Below are 6,887 nucleotides of genomic sequence, written 5' to 3'. Positions count from 1 at the left end.
GAAGATCGACTAGCAAAAAATTACTCCTCCCTTTTCACTATTACCTTTCTACATTACTATTAATGAAAAATAAAATTATAAGAAATTCACTCCCCACCGCGTAAGATTTGCTTAACGTGAATCTCTTGACACATGAAGTAAATCACTTTTATTATTTTTCATCTTGCAGCAAACATTTTGGGGTGAAATTCAGTAGCGTAACGCTCTCCGCCAGCGTCGGTATTCCCGGCATTTTTTTGGACAGGCTGGGGCCTCGGCTGAAGGAATCCTTCAGGCATGAAAACCAAAAACCCCAAAGGGCCCAGCAGCGTCGACGTCGCCAAAAGGATGAGAAACCCCTTGCGTCATGTCTTCTTGCCAAGGTTATTTGTTAAAGGTTCAGTGCAGAGGCTTCGAGTTTTACGTGACCTTTTTTTTTAAGCATAAAAAACACACACAGACACATGTATATATAATATAATATAATATAAATTTTTAATTTTTATTAATAAAATATATATATATTTTATAATAATAAATATAATATATATTATATATAACATATAATTAATAATATATAATTTGTTATATAATATAATATTTTAATATGAAAGGATGGTAGTGGTTTTAAAAATTGTAAAAATTTATATTATATATTTATATATATATAATATGTAATTATATATAATAAATATATATTATATATATAATTTAAATAATTATTATGCTATGGATGTGGTGTGTTATATATTTAGTATAAAAAAATTTATTTATATATATTATATATTATTAAAAGGATTATATATATTTTAAATAAATAATATATATATATTTAATAAAATTTATATATTAATAAAATTTTTAAAAATTTATATATATTTGTATTTTATGTAAATATATAATATATATGTTATTTAAATTATATAACATATTATACATATTATATATATATATAAAATATATATATAATATATTAATAATAAAATTACACACACACACACATCCATATGATATATAATATATATATTATATATTTATATATTATATATATAATATAATTATATATAAAAATATGTGTGAAAAAATATATATATATATTTATATATATATATATATTATATAATATTATAAATATATTAATATATATAATATAATAACTGTGTCTGTGTGTGTTTTTTATGCATTAAAACAAAGGTCACGTAAACTCGAACCTCTGACCACTAAACCTTCAAAAAAAATAGACTTGAAAGGGAAAGACATGACAAAAAATTTCTCACCTTTTCGGGCGACGTCGACGCTGCTGGCCTTGGTGTTTGGCTTACATGCCCATGAGGACCCCTTCGCACGGGGCCCAACAGCTGTCCAAAGAATGGCGGGAATACCCGACGCTGGCGGAGAGCTGTTAGGGCTACGTGAATTTCACCGCAGAGAATGTTGCTGCAAGATGGAAGAAATAATAGCAAGTGATTTACTCAATGTGTCAAGAGATTCAACGTTTAAGCAAATCTTACGCGGTGGGTGAGTGTAATTTCATTATAAATTACTATTTTCATTAATAGTAATAGTAGAAATGGTAATAGTGAAAAGTAGGGGTAATATTGCAGTAGTCGCATCATCACGCATCATTAGTGTTTAATTTATTATTATCATTATCATTTGTATCATAATTTTCATCATTGCTATTATTATAATCGTTAATCATCATCATTTTCATTATAGTTATCGATACTACTATTGCCACTTCATTATTATAACTATCTCCTTAGCATCGCAATTATCATCATTATCGTCATTAATAAGGGTCATTATTATTTTTTTTTGGGCAATTATTGTAAACGGGTTGTCTGAAATAACTTGTTCTTTTTTGTCAAGCCCAAAGAGTCGTTTATATCAAAAAGAACTTTAAAATGTCTTTGGGTTTGAAATATATTGCTTTCCCCTTCTTTCCTTTACGAGGACACAAAATGGTGACCGTGAGTTTGTCTGTTATGGCCAATCCAATTTTTCAGTTATATTTTTTACTTGGTTGCTTTCCCAGACCCCCCAATATAACTTTTGTGGTGAATTTCCCATTTGGGTATTTCCCATTCATGTATCGTAGATACGACCAGGTCTACTTGTTGCGATATCAAAGTTGTGGTTATTTGTATTAACCCCCGCTTTTACCATTCTGCATTTATGGTGAGGTGTAGGTTCGTCTTTGTCGGCACCACAGCGAGGATGTCGTCCAACAAATAGTATTTGTCCATTTTCTGCAGGGCCTTGGTATACACAGCAGGATTATGGTAGGCTCACGACCTGTGCCGCTAGCGCACTACACAACTTGCAGCATGAATCCTCTTCGATTGCAGGGAGATTGGAATCGGTAAAGTCTGTCATGTCTTTCTTAAGGATACCGGTGTCAGATTTCAAACTAAATATAGGGCTTGCACTACTCAGACCATACGCTACTAGCACAGGCTCCACTATTAATCTCGCTTTCTGTAGCTCGTCCTCTTCTCTGAGTTTGAGGACGAGGCTATAGGGAAGCTGAACGCCTTCTCATCAATGCCTCACCTCGTCGATATACTCACTAATCCCTTCATTCAGTTAACACTTAGCACTGTAAAGACACTTACCTTTGAGATGAGGGGGGGGGTACGCTCCGAGGGAGATCCTGCTCTTTCGCGTACTCCTTCAGGAACCTCAAGCGGTTTCTGATGCTTTGGAGTTTTTGTTGTGTGTTGTACTCCCGCTCCTCGAAATCGTCGTTGTAGAACATATCCTATTCTTTAGCCCTAAAAGAAACAATATGGTGAAAAGACCTCAGCATATTCTTTTCTCCTGTTCTTGCCTTCATTGTTACATTTACAGATTTATTGTCTTCTCTTTTTCTCTCTTTATATCTAATTCCTTTGTTGTGTTGTGTTCTCATTATTTTATTACTATATATTATTATTATTATTATATATTATATTGCTTCTTTATCCGCATTGCTATCATTATTTGCCATAATCATTATATATCTTATCATATTATTATCATTATCATCGCTATCGTATCGTCATTTATTGTCGTTATCTTAGCACAATCATTTTAATCATTAGCTTTATTACTCTTTTATGATTATTTTTTATTATATTATTTTTATTTTATTTTTGTTTTATTATTATTATTATTTATTGTTTATTTTTAAATTTTTATTATTAGTAGTAAGTAGTGTAGAGTAGTACCTTTGTTTTATCTTATTTTTTATTGATTATATTGCTTTTATTTTTTTTCACTATATCATTATCATCATATCATATACATATATAAGGTAAAAATATGTTTTTAGAGAAACCACGCACGACGCCGCACGCACACACACACACACACAAAAACACACACACCACACACACACACACACCCCACACAACACACACACACATTGTGTGTGTGTGGTTGTGTGTGGTGTGTGTGGTGGTTGTGTGTGGTGGTTGTGTGTGGGTTTTGTGGGTGTGGTGTGTGTGTGTTGTGTGTGTGTGTGTGTGGTGTGTGGTGTGGTGTGGTGTGCGTGCGGTGTATGCGTGCGGCGGCGTGTATATATATATAATATATATATATAATTTAATATATATAGATAGATAGGTATATATAGATAGATAGATAGAAGAAGAAGATAAAAGTAATTGATTTCTCACCAACCTGTTTCAAGTATGCGGTTTGCCAGGGGGAATATCTGAAATGTGAAAAAGCCATTACCAAAAATTACCCGTCCTTTCATAATGCTTAATTGATAAATTCATTTTTAATTTCGGGCAAAACCCATTGGAGAGCCGCGTCTCCGGTCTCTAGAGAGCGTTGCAGAAATGCAACAATCATTTTTACTTTGCCAACCCCTTTGGTTCGCCTTCTCGTCTCTAATCCACGCTAGTGAACCCCCAAGGGGGGGGGGGGCGAACAGCATCCCAAGTAACTCCCCGCCCCTTGCCTGCAAGCCCCACTTGCCCGGTGGGGGACTCCACAGAGGAACTGTTTGTGTCCATGCCCAGGTGCGGGGGCCCAAAATCAGTACAGGATAAAGTCTGAAAAAGGATGGAATTTATTGTTGAAAGCCCGTACTATCATCATATGGAAAAGGAAGATTTAAGAACGGTTATTATAGCTTCATATCCGAATCAAGTTCAGTTTGACTCTAGCGTGCCATCCAACCTTATCCAAGGCCAACACATTGCCATTCCCTGGTCCCGAAAGGGGGGACGGCGCTCTGCAGCACTCAAGGGTGAAGCCGTTGCCCCAACCTTTTATTTTGTGGTCCTTATATATCAGGGTGTTGAATCTTATTCCCTTGTTTTATAGCATTGTAAATATAATGAAAAGGATAAAATGAGGCATTGTTATTAACTGTTGGTGATGTTATTATGATACTGAAAATTAGGTAAAGAACTATCATTGTAGCTGTTGCTATAGGTATATATATATATATAAAATATATACATTATATATAATAAAATTTATATATATATATATATAAAAATATATATATATATATATGCACACATGATATTGTTATTGCCACTATCATTATAATTCTGTTATTGTTTTTATCATTATTATTTCATTATCAATATTATATTAGTATTATATTGTTCTTATTATCATCATTATTAATATTATTATAATTATCGTATCTTTATTAGTTTTGTAGTTTTATCAAGAGCATCTACATCATATTAGTACTGCTGTCATTATCATTATTGATTTGCATTTATATTTTCGTAATTCCTTCGATTTACTTAATCAGTTCATCGGTTTCACTTACTCATTTTCCTTATCTAATGTATATTTTCAAAGTAAGTTCTATATTTTATATTACTAAGAAAACCCTCAATTCCCCTTACATTTTTTATCTGTCAAGCCAACCCTATTCTGTCTTTTCCTTCCTTTATCAAGCTAACACAACTCTCCCACCCTTTTCCCTTCAGAACACGGGCGCGAAGCAAAAAAGATTTCTGCACATGATGCGGACGAAACGGCTGAAGCACACGGTGGAGGGGCGACATGTGAGCGCCCCCTTTCCGCGTACACGTGGTACAGGGACTGGAAGCTCGACGGTTTCCCCGAACTGATTCATCGCTGGGAGACGAACCAGGAGCTCAGGCCTTTGCTGGTGATTACAGGTGAGGGGAAGGCGAGAATGAGAGGGAAGGAAGGAAGGAAAGAAGGCGGGGGGGGGGGCGAAAGAGGAGAAGTGAGGGGGAAAAAGGAAAGTGGGGGAGGGAAGTGAAGGTGGGAGAGAAGGAAAGAAGGGCATGAGGGGGGAAAGGAAGGAGGAGGGGAAAGAGGGGAGGAGGAAAGAGGTGTAAAAGAGAGGGACATGGAGTTTTAGTTTCCCAGCGTTCGCTCGGGGGCTGGGAGACGAACCAGAAGAACACTACTAGTGATAATCACGGGTGAAGGGAAGAAGGGAAGGAAAGGAGAAGAGAGGGAGGGAGGGAGAGAGTGAAGAGAAGGAAGGGTCAGGAATGGCGTAGTGTGCGAGAGAAAGGAATAGTGAATGGAAGGAAATAACGAAAAACACAACAACTGTAATACACAGGAGGAGGACTACACTGGATGAAGAACAACCCCCCTCGAACCGGCGCCCCCTTCAGTGCATCCTCGTCTCCCTGGCGCCTCACCTTTGCCGTCTCGCAGCCGCCGTACCCGTTACTTCAAGCTGATCGATTACGTGCCGGTCAGTGCCGTGGTCTCTGCGCACTGTGGAGGACCACATGCGTGTATGTGTTTATTGATAATATATTTTATATATATATTAATATATATATTTTATATATATATAAGTAATATTTTATATAATATATATATTTTTATATATATATATATATATATATATATATATATATGTGTGTGTGTGTGTGGGTGTGTGTGGGTGTGTGTGTGGGGGGTGTTTATATGTGTGTGGTGTGTGTGTGTGGTGTGGTGTGTGTGGTGTGTGTGTGTGTGTGGGGTGTGTGTGTGTGTGTGTGTGTGTGTGCGTGCGTTTTGGGGTGTGTGTGTGTGTGTGTGTGTGTGGTATGAATGTATGTATGGGCGTGCAGTATGTATGTGTGTGTGTGTCTAAAATCTACTCTTTATTGCAGAGAGCCTACCCCCAAAGTAAAAAAGTACCCAAACTTCAACCCGCGAGCCATTAGCCTGTACAATCCATAGCGAGGCAGCAGCTGCAGACAACTGGGGGTGGTCATCTGGGATAGACTTAAGGTTGTCGATGCCTATGCGGAAAAAGTGCTTTCAGATCCAACAGGGTCACGCCAGGCAGCCATGACGGGAAATTTGGCGGACAACGGACATATAGGTTACATCATGTTAGAGCAGTATACTGACATGCATATAAAGGCTTTTTGCAACCGGTTTCTAAACTTGACTAAGATTATTGTGAAACTTGACGCTGACAATGTTTTTTGAGTAAAGAGTAAGGGGATGACTTTGTTGTATGATATCCACTTAATATTCCCTTTAAAGTGCATTTTCTATGTAGTGAGATTTGATAGATAGATAGATAGATAGAAGATTTGAGAGAGAGAGAGAGAGAGAGAGAGAGAGATGAGAGAGAGAGAGAGGAGAGAGAGAGAGAGTCCAGGCGATTGTTGCAAACGCACTATAGGTGTGTATGATTACACAGTGTGATTGATCATTTATTGTTGTGTTCGCGTAAACAATGTTTACGAACCTTGCCCAGTTAATCTTTTCGTTTATTTGAAAAACCATGTTATCTAATTAAAATGCATATAATATTTTCTGTGATAACATTTTCCTTGTGTGACTTTTGTCCTTTGTGTTTTTTTATAAATTAATTTGTTATTCCTGCGTAGCCTTCTTGGGCTTTTAATTTCCTTTTTCGTCTAGCACACATTATTGAAAGTATATCATATTATCATGATAAT

The 6,887-nt window shown here is 36.1% G+C and overlaps 1 pseudogene; it reads left to right on the top strand.

The window, feature by feature from the left end:
• The first annotated feature begins 4,778 nt into the window (after positions 1-4,778).
• Positions 4,779-6,408, top strand: LOC119569497 (annotated as a pseudogene).
• The last annotated feature ends 479 nt before the right edge of the window (positions 6,409-6,887 follow it).

This window comes from Penaeus monodon, unplaced genomic scaffold (genome assembly GCF_015228065.2).
Source record: "Penaeus monodon isolate SGIC_2016 unplaced genomic scaffold, NSTDA_Pmon_1 PmonScaffold_15744, whole genome shotgun sequence".
In the NCBI taxonomy this organism is placed as follows: Eukaryota; Metazoa; Arthropoda; class Malacostraca; order Decapoda; family Penaeidae; genus Penaeus; species Penaeus monodon.
The sequence above is the reverse complement of the archived record's forward strand: the minus strand, read 5'-3'. Positions and strand labels throughout refer to the sequence as shown.